Below are 15,406 nucleotides of genomic sequence, written 5' to 3'. Positions count from 1 at the left end.
CTAGAAGCCAATTATTATGCAAGGAATATGGAAAAGAACTTAAATGTGGCTCAGAAATACCTTAGAACAGGCACTCACCCTGTAAGTGGGGCCACTCTGGGAGCTCAGCTTTCTGCAAGACGGGCCTGTGGCATCTCCTCTGGCCCCACGTGCCCGGCCCGGGGGCCGCTCAGACTGGCCACACGGAGCAGGGCTACTCCGGGCAGCCTGGCCAGCACTGCCGCATGGTCTCTAGGACGCAGAGCTCGCTGTGCCTGCGGCACGTAGGGGGAGTGGAGGACCGACTCCTGAACAAACGGGACATGTAGTTCTCTCAGTCAAGAACCTCATGTGAACGAAGCTTGTGAAGCAAGCACTAGAGCGGGAACAGGGAACGTTAAGGAAACAAAACGGCCCATGCCGTCTGTGCCTACACAAAAGGAAGGGAACAGCTGGTGCAGGAACCAACTCAGCCCTACTCAGGGAAGGCATGCTCTTCCTACCTTCTCCAGGTAAAACCACCTCACCTGTAGAGGTTTCCCTGAGCCTGACTGCTGGTTGCCATCATCACAACAGTAGGCTGACAACAGAAAGAACTTATTTTGTGAAAGAAATCTAAATTGATCGATTCTTTACTCTTTATTATTTTATTCTTTCAAAGAATCCTACGGACTTCATGTCCATCAGCTTTATGATTATGAGGCTGAGAGAGAGACGGCTTCCCCAGTCTACAGAAGCAGCGGGTCTGCAAGGTTCAGAAGGTCTCAACGGCTTTCTGGAGGCTGTGCACAGAGAAGGCAGCAAAGCCAGGACTCCAGAAGGCAAAGGTGGCACTGTCCCCAGCACCAGTACCACCTGCCGTTGGCTCCTAGAAGCAGCATCCATCGTGCAGCCTCGCAGGCGCCCTGGGGCTGCAAAGGTCTCTCACCACACAGCTCCAACGCGAGTTCACGCAGCTCGTGCAGCCAGTGCACACCTGCTGCTAATACCCAGGGGAAAGCCAAACGGGAGCACGCCCACCCCGCGGCCACTGCCGGGTGTCCGAAGCACTGCCTCAAAGGGAAATGACCATATTTAGTTGTCTACCAAATTGTTTGACCAGTCTGCTGCCTGTCCTTCTAGCAGATTCCCACGTGGCAGATGCACTAATCCTCCCATGATAAATTACGCCTCCCTTTGAACTGCACAGGTAATTATTTTCAAAGCTGCTCTGGAGTTGAGGGTGGGAGGCTATGAAGAAAGAGCGATCCCTTAAGGTTGCCACAAGGCTGACAGTCTGCCACTGAAGACAGTACAACTACATTCCTTGACTGGAAGAGACCTAAACCCTTGGGGTAGATGGGACCATGGCCTGGGATCCAATACCAGTGGCCTGAGGCCCAAGAAACCCCTGGAAGGCAGGTGTCCTGAAGGCCCAAGAATGAAAAGGCAGACACACGCCATGGCTTTAGAACCCCAAGTGGCATCATGTCTCCATCCTGACAATGGGACCAAGCCATGACCAAGCTGCCCACTGAAGGTGGCAGGAGAGCACAGAGAGGGTACCAGGAGATGGTCAGGTCAGGTGTGAGGAGGCAAGAAGGCTTGGTGAGAAGGATGCCACCAATCCAGGGCAGTCACGCACCTGGGAAGGCCCCCACAAGGGTAGCACTCGTTCAGCCCTGTCCCTTGACAATGAAACTGGCAGTTGTGACTGCCCCACGTTCTTCCCTCAGCATCCCCCATCTCCCTAATGTGATAAGTCCACTCCACCTGGAATCACAGTGGACCATGTTCACATCTCACATAGACTCCACTGGCCAATCCTGTTGAGTCTACCTTTAAAATCTACAGGTGGAGCAGAATTCAACCATCTCACATGTCTACCATGTCCACCCCAGTGCACGCTGCCCTCATCTCTCACCCAAATCACATATGGTCACACTCCCCAGTGTAGAAATAACCTGGAGTTGGGTTTTATTTCAGAATTAGTCTCTGAACTGGTCTCCGTTTCTACGAGGCGTGATCAGAAAATACGGTGACTGCTGCTGCCGAGTGCCATCCAATGGAAAGGCAGGGATCTTCAATAAGGGAAAAAGCAGGTCGAACCTTAGCAACAGTGTGTGACAAGTTTCGACTTGTTCGGTGCAGTCAGGTGTGGGCTGTGGTTGATGGAAGGTGTGTTTTATAGTGTGTTATAAATCATGGATCATGAACAACGAACGCATTTACATGAAATGGGCAAACCGTTTCATCCTCCATCATGACAATGTTCTGTGTCACACATCGCTTCTGGTATGGTAATTTCTGTCAAATAAAAACATCATGGTGTGTCCTCATCCACCTTATTCCCCAGATCTGGCACCGTATGACTTCTGTCTCTTTCCCAAAGTCAAAATGACCATGAAAGGTAAACGTTTTAAATCAATTCAGGATATCAAGGCAGCCACGACAGCACAACAAGAGACACTCACGAAAGAGGACTTCCAGAACTGCTTCAGAAAGTGGCAAGAAGATGGGATAAGTATGTTCAAAGCAGTAGGGAGTACTTTGAAGAGGATTAATGGCAATGTATCTTTTACTGTTAACCTTTTTTTAAATTTAAACATTCACCATATTTTTTTATCAGACCTCGTATGCCTGCCCCTCTTCCATCTCTTTTGTACGCGGCCTTAAAAGTTATCCTTAAAGCTACGAGACAGCCTCCGATGGTTCCTCTCCCTCATGCAAAGTGAAAGCAAAGTCCTTGTGGCCTATGGGATCTGCCCTGACTGGAAGCCACGGTGGGAAGAGGGCCCCCAGGCATCAAGAGGCTAATCACACAGAAAAACACTAGGGCCCCACCCCTGCCTAGCATCAGGACCAAGAGCAAGTGGAACGATGGACAGCTCAGGAGGTGCCTCTGGCCCTGAGGACTCCAGGATTAGAGGAAAATGTTTGCCTCCATAACAAGGACACACTTATGTCTGTTTCAAATTTCTCCCTGGGATTAATAAACTAATACTTCCACATACATAATTAATAACGAAAAGGGATTAATTCAACTACACATACTGCTGGGCCCTGCAACGTAATTACATATTTCTATTGGCCTTAGTAGAAAGAAACTAGACTAGAACAATCAATAAAACGTGTACTTAATCCCATCAAGGAATGGAAACTTCTACTAAATATAATTAACACGTGTCTCAGAAGTCAAGCTCCCCAAGGTCAGCAATCTTTGTCCTTTAAGCCTTTTTTTCCCTCTGAGGCAACAAATTATAATACATAAGAGCACCCATGTTGCTCAAACCCAGATTCAAACAGAATACATTTCTGATCTATTTAGTCTTGTCCTGTTTTAGTCACAACTCATTTGACACCTTTTAAATTTTGTGTATCATGATTAAACATGATTTTAATATACTAAACCTTTAAAAACTATTTTAATCCATTGTTGACTTTATCTCCTAAATGTCTATTCTGAATTTATGACTTAAGACCTATTGTTTTAATTACAGAAGGGTGTGTTCATATAAAAATGATAATTTCCGGCGATTAAATGGATAATTTCCACCCAGACCAACTGAAAATATCAGGGGAATAACTGTATCATGGTTTCCTATTACATGAATCAAACAGAAAAGGCAAGAAATGTTAAGGTAAATCCTAAATAAATTATAATTCAAATTAAACACAATTAGGAAATTCAGCCAGAGGCCAACATACACAGTTCTGGTAAAATTTTAAAGAGCACGTTTTTAGGGAAACACACCTGGAACTGAAATCCATCTCCTCTTACAACTACGTGTGGAATAAACCCAACGCCAGGTTACTTCTACATGAGGACGTGACCACGCCTGACCCTGGCTATGGGCGAGTGTAGTTTTCTTCCACAAGGCCCATGCTGGCAGTCCTAGTCTTGCTCACACAAGTCAAACACAATTCCTGGCTGGTTCCCACACACATTGAAAAGGGGAAGGCGCTAGAAGCACTGCTAGGGCAGTGCCACGACTCTGTGTACACAGGTTCTAGAGGGCTGCCCGACCTGCTGGCCTGGAAAGTTTCTACTACGCAAAAAGGAACACACTGAGAATACGTGGTCTTTAGAAAACTGGAAACACTTCCTCCCGCTTCAAACCCTCAGGAAGGCTTGAAGAACTCAGCCTCTTCAGCCCACTTCGGGTCACAAGGAAGCCCACCCAGGGGGAACTTCCCGAAAAAACCATGGGGCCCTAGCTGAAGGGTGTGGGTCCAGGAGAGAAGAGAGGTGGGCGCAGCGGGCAGGGGTAAGCAGCGCTGTCCGCTGCCAGCCACCCACCGTGGGGCCGCGTGGCGGGTCGGCCCCCGGATGACACATCGTGGAACTCGTGGCGGGGTGGGGTGCTGTGCCCCGCGCCGTTTACGGTAAGGTCGCCGGACGTTCCTGTGGACCCCGCCCCCTGCCCACAAACCACCGGAGCGTCCCCGCGCACGGTCCCCGGCTAGATGGCGGGCCGGCCCCGCCGCGCCAGGTGGCCCACGCTCACTCACGCGGTGTTGCATCATTCACCACGCCGCGCCTTAGGGAACCAAAATGGACTCCGGTGACGGGGACGGCCGCATGGGTACCGGCCGCGCACAGCCGGGCCGCCCCGCCCTCGCCACCCCGTGGGGCCAGCGCTGCCCTCCCACGCAGCCCCGGGGTCCCCTCAAGGTGACCCGGACCCGGGCGGCTGCCCTAGATCGGCGGGGCCGGGCACTCACCGAGCCGGCGGGCGGCGGGATGCAGGCAGGACCACGGCTGGATGGATGGGGGCGCGGGGGGCCGGGGTGGAGCTGCCGTGGTTTCGCGCGCGCGCCCGCCCGCCAGTGAACACCCGCTCACACCTGCCCGCGCTGACTGAATGGAGCTTGGCGGGCGGTTAAGGGCCAGCGCGGGGTTTCGTCAGCAGCGAGCCCGCGCCCGCCCCTTGGCGTCACGCACCTGGCCACCAATGGGAGCGCGCGCGGGGCGGGACGACAGCGCTTCGCGCGCCCTGGTGTTGGTCTTGGGATTCCCTCGCGGGCGGCGCCTCCTGAGCTGCTGCGGTCGCCCCATCTGCTTGTTGCAATGTCTCTGCCAGTCGGTGCTTGTAGCACGACCCCATCCTGCGGCCCCTCAGCCCCGACCGCGGGCTGGGACGAGGGCTGCAGGATGGACCATGCCCAACACCGACCGGCGGGCCCAAGGAGCTGACACCAGTTGTCCTTTTCCAAAAGTCAAAGATTTGAGGGGCACTTGAAGGACTTTAAAAAAATTATAACACATCACTTTTTGTCATTGGATTATTGTATTGCTATTCCTTTGCTTTTAATAAATAATTTATCCTTTCCTGTTGTCGGGAAGGGTCCCGAAGCCTGCATCTGCTAGTAGGTGCCCCGGCCAGTAGGCCCAGCATGCCTGGCCGGCGGGGCTAGTCAAGGGACTTACTTCCAGAGTCACCGTCCCAGAGGTGGCAGAAACTTGAACACCAAATCCCACACTCGTCACCTCCTTAATCCCCTCTTGGTTGTCGCTGTTTGCTTCAGGCAAGCAAGAACCACAATCTACAGAGATCCAGTAATCTCTGACATGGAGAGGAGATGAGATGAGCGTATCATAGATTAATCCTGTCTCCTAACTTTGTACAAAAACAGGAAAGCGACAGGTCAGTGTCCATGGCCTTTGAATCCTTTGCACACTTCCTATCTGTCCAATGTCCTTGGTCAGTAATGGGGGCTCGTTATCAGCACCTGGACGCCATATTCTCTTGCAATTATACTATCAATTTATAAAGCATATAATTGTACGGTGCTAGCTTGGGAAAAGGTTTTAATGAACCCATAGAAAGGGGCTAATGTTTGTACAGCACTTTGAACAGTGCTTGGCCTCATAAGAAGCAACTATGCCTTGTTTTAAAACAATGTATTTCAGTTTCAAGTGTACAGATGTTCTCAAGTTACATTGAGGAGGTCTCCTGTGCTGGGCCTCTTGCTGAATCCCACACAGCCTCCTTCACCTGCTGGCACTGCCATTAAAGGAAGTCCCCTTCCCAAGGAGGGAAGCCCCCTATCACTCAAGGACCATCTGCTTTGCACCAGATCTGGATTTGAATCTGAATTCTGCCACTTCATTCACTGTGTAGTCTTCTGCAGGCTATTTTACCTCTGTTTCCAGTTTATAAACCTTGCATTCTTATCAGAAGACCATTCTTTAGTGTTTGAAATATGATTGTGGGATTTAAAAAAAAAAAAGACTCTTGGCAATAAAATAGAATTGAGTAGATTGTAGAGTTGCTCTGTTTGGACAACACAGAGAGGGAACATAGAATTAATACTTGTAAATTCTGAGAGCAAGCGTTCCAGGCCCTGATGGGAGTGTGGGTAGAACTTAACCAAGGAGCTGTTCAGCCGGTGCTCGCTTTAGCAATTCCATCCAGCAGCCTTTGTCTTCAGAAAGACAACGGGAGACTCTTAATGATAAGGCCTGTAAGGAAGCAACTTCTCAGCAAAAAGGATTCAGTGTGAACCAGGGGAAGAATAATTATACTCAAGGACTTGGCAAAAAGTTAGGGGGAAAAAAAATCCCTGGTTTTAAGTAAAGCAAAGGTTAGCCAGAAGGGTTGACATCGCAGGTCCAGGGGGCCATGAGTAACAGGCAACCTGGATTAGAGTCAAAGAGCAACTGAGCCAAGATTCCAAAGACTGTTAAGGAAAGGAGATGCTAGAATTTAGGCCCCAGAGAGTTCCATCAAAGGTTAAGGTTCTCAATAACAAACAAACCCCAAAAATCTGATTAAAAAATGGGCAGAACTAAACAGACATTTTTCCAAAGAAGACAATCAAGTGGCCAACAGGTACGTGAAAAGATGCTCAACATCACTAATCATCAGGGAAACGCAAATCAAAAACCACAACGAGATGTCACCTCACACTTGTCAGAATGGCTATTATCAAAAAGACAAGAGATACCAAGTGCGGGCGAGGATGTGGAGAAAAGGAAACCCTTGTGCACTGTTGGAGGTAATACAAATTGGTGCAGCCACTATGGAAAACAGGATGGAGCTTCCTCAAAAAATTGAAAACAGAACTATCATGTGATCCAGCAATCCCACTTATGGGTATTTATCTGAGGAAAACAAAAACTCTGACGTGAAAAGATACCTGCACATCTATATTCATTGCAGTGTTACTTACAATAGCCAAGATATGGAAGCAACCTGGATGTCCATCGATAAATGGATAAAGAAGAGGTGGTACATGCAGTTGGCCCTCTGCAGTTGAGGGTTCTGCATCCAAGGACTCAACCAACTGCGGATGGAAAATATTTGAAAACAAAAGCTACATTGGTGCTGACGTGTACTATGTAGTCAGGCCTATGATGGTTGTGTCTGTACTGATCATGTACAGGCTTTGTTCTTGTCATTATTCCCTAAACAATACAGTGTAACAATTATTTCCATAGTATTTACATTGTATTAGGTATTATAAGTAATCTAGAGGTGATTCAAAGTATAGGGAGAATGTGTATAGGTCATATGTAAATACTACATTGTTTTACATGAGACGAGCATCAGTGGGTTTTGTTATCCGCAGGGGTCCTGGCACCAAACCCCTGCAGATAGAGAGGGATGAAGAATTGGTTAAAAACACTCATATCCATTCATAAAATGGAAACGAATGTTTAGCAGCTATTAATTATGTTTTCAAATAATATGTAATATTGTAGGAAGTACTCAGGTTATATTATGAGAATGGGGTATAGTATTTTTTCTGCAATATACTTCCAATTTATATATATACACACACTTGTTCATCTACATATATAAGCATACATTATATACAAACAGTATACATTATATATTACATACAATCAGGATGAAAACATAAAAATGTTCTCCCTAGGAATTATATGTTTTTTGTATACTTACCTCAATTTTCTACCCTGAAAATTTACAATAAACTTACAAGATATTATTTAAAAATCAGAATTATACCTCCCAAATGACATAAAATTTTATCTCCATCCCCATCCTCCCCCCAAAATCTTTGGGTATAACCAAAGAACACCCATGCCTTCACCCTTAATTCCCACTCTCCCTTGAGGTTTATCAAGAAAGAAGCTCAGGCCTGGCACCCAACAACTATTGACGGTGTTTCAGGCGACTAACACCAGGTAACCAAGTAACCAGGTAACCAGGTCAAGAGGTCTGAAAAGATGATGATGCCCTGTCTTCCCCATAAGTATTCAAAATAAAAATACTACAATCAGTCTGAGGACCCCCAACAATTTCTGTTTGTTTTTCCATGTTACCTGGCTCCCTTCAATGTTTTTTTCTTTAACATCACATTCTTTGAAATGAAAATCTTTTGGGGCCCCTGGTGAGCTGGAGTCCTGGGCATGGACTTGGCTTGCTTCAAATTGGAAGGTCAATGGTATACATTTCTTACTTGGTTTCCATAGTGTTTGGAAGTATTTTATGCTACATGAAAAAGCTTAAAACTGATTTTCCATACCTTTGCTATGTATGCTTTTTAACATACGAGCACTATATCCATTGACATTTAAATTTAGGAAACACATGAAAAAAATTTGGAATACATAGTACGTTATATATGTATGTACCACCAAATTATGTACCCCCCAAATCCCTATGTTGAAGCCCTAACCCCCAGGACCTCGGAAGGTGATTGTATTTAAAGAGGACATTAAATTAAATGAGGCCCTAATGCAATATGACTAGTATCTTGATGAGAAAAGGAGATTAGGGCACAAAAAGACACTGGGGTGTGTGAGCACAGAAGAAAGACCATGTGAGGACATGGTGAGAAGGTGGTCTCTGCAAGTCGAGAGCGGAGGCCTTAAGTACTAGTGCTGCCAACACCTTGACCTCGGACTTCCCGCCCCCAGAACTGTGAGAAAAATCGGTGCTGTTTAAGCCCCCCAGTGTGTGGTATTTTGTTATGGCAGCCCGAGCAAACTAATATATGGTAGACATATTTAAAAAGAAGATGGACTGTCAGAGGTGAAAAAGGTGTGAGCTAAGCACCACCAGAGCAAAGCTCTGGTTTTACAGAAGCAGGGAGTTGCCATGCTGTCCTCAAGGCCACAGGACCAGTCAGAGGCAGACCCGTTCCTGGGACTGCCAGGGCAGGACTCGCCACCACGTAAGGCTGATGCCCCATTTATCAATTTGTTGCTATTAAGGTGCCTCCCACAATGGCTCTCCTCCCTCTTGGCTCACATGCCCAAGGTGGAAGATGGGAAAGCCTTGGACATGCCCCAGGTCATCCTTGCCTATATAGTAGCTCTGCTGCCAACACAAGCCTGCTCTGAAGTGCTATGAGCACAATGCTGTCAGTTTCAGAAGGTTGCCACTTCCCACTGTGAGCAGAGTGGGGGAGTGGAAAAAATGGACTTGTGTTATCAGAAAGGTCCATGTGGGTGTGAACCTGAACTCCGTCCCTAATAAACTGTGTGACCTTGCTCAGGTTATTTAACCTCTTAGAGTCTCCTGAAACAAGGGCAACAATATCTACCCTTGACTGCTTGTTGTGAGGTTTAAATGAGATACTATGTGGAAGGAGGGGTTCAACAAGCAATAGCTCCCTCCTACCCTGCCTTCTTTTCTCTATCCTCCTACTATTCCTTCCCCTTGCCTTCTGGTGGGAAGAAAGGAAATCAGAGAAAGGGGAGCGGGCCCAGGCACCCAGGTTTCTGACTCTTAGGGTTCCGTGTGGTACCTGGAGACAGCTCAGCAGACCATTATCTTTTGTGGGACTTAGCTGATTTCTGCAGGGAAATTTGATTTGGCAGAAGTCATCCTTTTCTTTGGATTTCTAAAAAGATGTACCACTTGGGTGATATGCCAGCTTCAGCCAATCCTAGAGAGTGGTTCCTGTACTCTGGAAATGTTCATTACAGATAAGCCTTTCTTGCTGCACTAAGATTAAAAAAAAAAAAAAAAAAAAAAGGTATGAGATCTCAGTTCTCCCAAACACCCTAGAAGTTTCTGCTTGTGCAGGAGTATAATCCGTGTGCAAAGACATTTGGGGCTTCTAAACAGTTTGCCTTCCTTACCCATCCCATTCTTGCTGTGAGCGACTCTGACCTCACAGTCCTGGAGTGAGGTCTCTGTTTGCTTTTGCATCTTAGACTGAGCTCTCCTCCTGTGAGAGTGGGCCATCACCACAACAAGCCCAGGGTGGCAGCTCAGAACACAGAGACTAGAGGCAGACCATGTGTGGGACTTTCAGTAGGTAACAGACCTCTCTAGGCCTCAGTTTCCTCATCTGAAAAACAGGAAATCTGACGAGCTGCTGTAAGAGTTGAAATAAGACCTGAAAGACCTCTCTTAGTGCCTGGCACGTAATAACAATAATGACTCCATACAGCTGTCTGTCATTATTATCATCATCATCAGTAATTTTCACCTAACGCATGCTTTGCTGATAAAAGGAAAAACCTGCAGGATACCTTCATCAGCGCCTAGATATTTTATTCCTTGACTACTCGCAGGCTTCTTGTGGAGAAAAGGCACAGAGGCAGCGGTTTTTATAAATGGCGTTTCATTGTGAGTTGATGGCTCTCCCTACCCGAGGGTGACAAGCTGGTAGGGTGGATGAGAAAGGGGTGCTGTGGTAAGTGATGAATTCCTAACTGGCCAGGTCATGGTGGGTAGTCACGCCCCAGGCCTGCAACTTCTTCAGTGAGAGGTTTTTCACTTAAGCCAGCCCTGAACACATACTTGAAATGCCAGAAGTAAAGCCCCTCAAAGGCCTGACGACCCTCCTTGCTTTCTCCCACCTTCAAGCAATCTTCCTTACGCCCCTTCCTGACTCTCAGTTGCATAAAAGGAACTGCAAAACTGTCATACTCAGGAGCATTTGATCTCTTGCTCCCCGACGTATGTCATCAGTTTGGCTCAAATAAACTCTTACAAAAATTCTCTACAGGTTTGGATGTTTCCTATATCAACAGTAGGAACGTGCCAACAAGACCATCTGCAAAATGTTTGTTATAATTCAGAGCATGGGCTCAGACAAGATATTACCCAGAGCAGGGTTTCTCACTGTCTCCACAATCGACATTTGGGGCCAGATAATTCTTTGTTGTGGGGGTGCCTTGGACATTGCAAGGCTAGCAGGGTCCCTGGCCCCCACCCACCAGTTGTGCCCTCCCACAAAAATGTCCCCAGACATTGTCAAATGGCCCCTAGAAGGCAAAATTGCCCCCCTTCGAGAGCCACTGGTCCAGAGGGACATCTGATTGTCTTGCATGGGGTGCTGAAAAGAGGCTCCATGATCCCAAGAGGGACGCCTGAGATCCAGCTGGTTAGCATGGTTCAACCAAACCAGTTTTTACAGTCTAGCCCCTGTTCTGACTGGTTGGTGCCTGCACTGTATTGGTTCTTAAATATGCTTACTATAATTCCTGCATGTGTGACCTTTAAGTTGTTTTCTTTTTTTTAATACATTTTATTGGGGAATATTGGGGAACAGTGTGTTTCTCCAGGGCCCATCAGCTCCAAGTCATTGTCCTTCAATCTAGTTGTGGAGGGTGCAGCTCAGCTCCAAGTCCAGTTGCCATTTTCAATCTTTAGTTGCAGGGGGCACAGCCCACCATCCCATGTGGGAATCGAACTGGCAACCCTGTCGTTCAGAGCTCACGTTCTAACCAACTGAGCCATTGGGCCGCCCCAAGTTGAGATATCTTTAAAGAAGTGAAGATTAAAGCAGATCTCAGCTGTTCATGGGAGGAAACAAAATTCATTCAGAAAGCATCTCGATGGTTAACAGTAGTCTGATGGCAGTTATTCTACCTCCAAGACTTCCAACAACACACCAACATGGTCATTCCACCCACCAATATCTTCTCGTCCATCATCCCCAATGACACTACGAAGTTGCATTTCTAAGGGCTCGACCTTAAGGATGAGCGCAAGCCACTTACCTGGCTCTGGACTTTTGCAGGTTTTCACAGATGCTTCTCCTCCAAACGTCTCTGTAAATAGAAACACACCACTTCAGAGAATGCATCCTGAGTCTCCAGGTGACGCATGCACTCTGCATTTCTCTACAGGATGGTTTCAGACTTAGGGTCCCAGAGTGCTCGCCATGGGGACAGTGACCTATTATTAAAACAAAAGACATCCAGAAGTGTTGTCACTGGCATTTGATTTGTGTCCAGGAGAGGACTCCAATGTGGGGAAAGGGGAAGGGGGCAGAACCAGGTAACTGGAGCACCAGTGAGCTCGGACCGAGGGGAAGACGAGAGACAAATTAGGTCGGGTTGCTCCCTAAGATCAGTCCATTTGCCAAGTGGAGTCACACAGCCGCCATAGGCAACAACACAATTGTTGCAATACTGTTAAAACCATTGGCATATGGGCCACCCACAGTGAACCTTCTCAAAAAGACCAGTGTTGACAGAGGCATGTTTTCTGGTCCAGGCACTGGGCAGTGTCAGGGAATTCAACGTGGTTTATCATCCCGATTCTTGGTCAAACCAAATGGGCTTATCAGTCTCTCAAGATAAAGCGCTGAGAGCACTTGAAAGGCGGTGGGGAAGCAGGGGTGCTGATGTTTACCACCAAGCCCGTGCTCCTGGAGCTCCCTGACCTTCCCGAGTCCAGCTTATGGCCCGCCCCCCCACAGGCGCCTCAGGGTCTGCCCACACGCTGTTCCCCACCTGGAAAATTCTCCCCTCCGACTTCGCTCACCTAACGCCCTACTCATTTACTACCTGCATGGCGGTGAGGGTGTTGCTTAACTTCTCTGTGCCTTGATTTCATTTTCTCAGAAATGGACAAAGTCATCATTCCGACTTCAGAAGTTATGACGGAGATTAAATGAGATAACACATGTAAAGTGCTTAGCGCAGTGTCTGCACTTAGAAGTGTTCAATAAATGTTTGCTATTGTTAGAGGAATGCTTACTCATCCTTTACATGTTTCCTCCAATAAACCTCTCTTGATGCTCTTAACCAGGGCATTTTCTCATTATGGGCACACATGTTGTCTTCAGGAACTGCCCCAAAAGTCTTCAGGAATATACCTCGCAGATTCTTAGCACAGCCTGAAGACACACTCACAAACAAGACCAGCAATAAGAAAACCCCAAATCTCTGGGCACAGTCAGTGATACATGTGGCAGAGGCCAACAAGAGCTGTTTGAATAACTGGGAGATTGCTATGGAGCCTGGGGAAAAGGGGAGCTCTTTTCTCATGAGATCTCATGTACCAGGGTGATGCTTTTCTGGAGTTACCAGGGGGCTGGCCATCTCTGCAGCAAGAAAGCCTGCCTGAGAACGAAGATGATGCAGGAGAACGCAAAGGTCAGAGAGAAATAGAGGTCAGAGTGAGGATGATGGGGCCAGCGAGACTGGATCCCGTTGCCGGAATACCTGAAGACAGGTGTACCCGGGCTATGCTACCAGTCAATAGCCTCGTTTTACTTAAACTGGCTTGAATTTGTTCCTCTCACTTGTTATCACAGGGCCTGATTAACACACCATACTTCCCACACATCATCCAAGTGAACTGTTTAGTTGTGTATCTTCCCCCATCGAGGCTGACATTCCATGAAAGCAAGGCCGTCCTACCTCCCACCGTCGTGTGCTGCTGAGCAGAGGGCCTGCCGAACGGAGTCCAAACATTTGTTAAGCGATGGATGCTAAATAACCTAAGGGGATTCCAGATGAAAATCAAAGTTCTACATGAAGCAGGGGTGGGAAGTAGAAAGCCCCCTCCCTATCTTTCAACTTTTCCCCAACTGAATACAGATTGGAAATCTTATTACCCCCGGAAGACAGCTCCTCATTTCATTATCTCCCGTTCCCCTCATTTCTCATGGAAACAGATGCTATGAGGTCATTGCAATCTGTTGGAAGTCAGGGCCTGTACCCCATAGAAGGAGGCTGTGTTCAGCAGAGGGGAGATGTGACTACTCCAGAGGAAGTACTCTTGGGCACGTCATATTTATGAGTTACCATCATCTCCTCAAACCATCAACTTTCTTAAAATTCCCAAAGATAACTATTGGTGTTCCTATCAGCAGTTTCTCTAAAACAGTAGGAGACATTGGGTAACAGACTGAGCAAAGGACAAGCTGTTCCTGGCGTCTTTGACCCTCCTGTTTCCACAGGTCACAGGTGACCATGATTGTAAATGGTCAAAAACAGAAACAAAGAAACACTTCTCTGTGTCAGTCAAGAATCACTCAATGGCAAGTCATTCACACCTGATTTAAACCACTGTAGGAAAAGTTTGAAATTTCATTGTTAACGTCACTGAAGAGTTTAGGATTTGCCAGATGTACATATAGCTGGAGTCAATTCCTCAAAATGGGTCTCCTTCTCTCCATCTCACGGTTTTCCTGATGGCTATGTTGCCTGCCGAGTCTCTCCAGTGGTAGGAATCGTGGTCTGTGCAGCGTGGCATCCATTTCAGCCCTGTAAGAGGACTCTGATAGGCTCTGCTGGGGCCATACGCCCAAGCTTATGCACCTCTCATGGCTTCCGGCAGAATGGTATCCTCTTGTGGGCTAGCGTGGGTCATGGGGGCAATGCAGAGAGGAGGCTGCTGGGCAGTTCCACCGGCATCGTGGACATAAATGAAGAGGTAGTTCCCAAAGGGAAGGAATGTGACCAGAGAAAAAAGAAACCAGTGTCCACTATCTATTCCCACTCACCTACTTGCTCAAATGTCTCCCAGCCCATTCCCAGGGTGTCCACAGGCGTCTCCGCCTCGTCTGTTGGTGAACACGTCCTCCTCCTGGCTCCGGCGATCTCTCCAGCTACATCTGTCCTGTGCTCCAATCTTATCCCAGGTAGGGACAATAAACTTGATGTCCAGATCTGTCACACAGCCACAGCACACCACACAATGTGCTGCCCTGTGCTCTGCCGCCTGGAGGGACTTGTCGTGTGTTACCTCCCCCATGAAATCCTGGGAACTACTGGGCTGAAGGACGCACTAGGAGCAACCCAGATTTAATGAGAAATGCCTTCTCCTGCCGATACTGACCTTGAACAAAATTTGTGGACATGGACTTTCTCCCCTTAGGTTGAGTTTGTTCCCAAAAGCTTCCTCAGTCTCTCTCAATGAACTTCAGACAAAGCAACCCCACATTCTCCCACTAGATCAAGCTAGACAACAGCATAGTATACAGCTGGGATTACTGCTGTGCTTGTTTCAGGAACATTTTGTTCCGACTAGATTTCCTACTTAAGTGTCATCAGACCATCTTATTTGTTAGCTGTCCTGAAGAGCTATTACCCCACCATTGACCATCTGTCAGGTCAGCGGGGTGGTATTCTAACTGATAGTCACAAGGACAAACAAATGCAAATTTCTCCTCTCAGAATCTTCTTTCTTTGGGGCGGGGCGCAGGGGACAGAGGTGCTTCCATTACCCTATCACTGTTTTCATGTAGAACACTTAAGTTTTTCAAGCCCCACACATAAAAC

At 47.5% G+C, this 15,406-nt stretch overlaps 1 protein-coding gene across 3 annotated transcripts in view; it reads right to left on the bottom strand.

Moving 5' to 3' along the window:
* Positions 1-4,841, bottom strand: part of SLC7A1 (solute carrier family 7 member 1) — a 64,516-nt gene extending 59,675 nt beyond the window's left edge. Inside the window, exon 1 of one of the 3 annotated variants that reach the window (XM_019736541.3) lies at positions 4,684-4,841. The gene's annotated coding sequence lies outside the window, so the exon portion shown is untranslated. The remainder of the gene's footprint in view (positions 1-4,683) is intronic. The other 2 variants (XM_019736545.3, XM_019736542.3) reach the window with 2 other exon arrangements.
* Between the last annotated feature and the right edge of the window lie 10,565 nt (positions 4,842-15,406).

The sequence above is a fragment of the Rhinolophus sinicus genome, chromosome 16, assembly GCF_057876585.1.
Source record: "Rhinolophus sinicus isolate RSI-liver-muscle chromosome 16, RSI-T2T, whole genome shotgun sequence".
Classification (NCBI taxonomy): Eukaryota; Metazoa; Chordata; class Mammalia; order Chiroptera; family Rhinolophidae; genus Rhinolophus; species Rhinolophus sinicus.
This window is presented reverse-complemented; position numbering and strand designations above follow the sequence as displayed.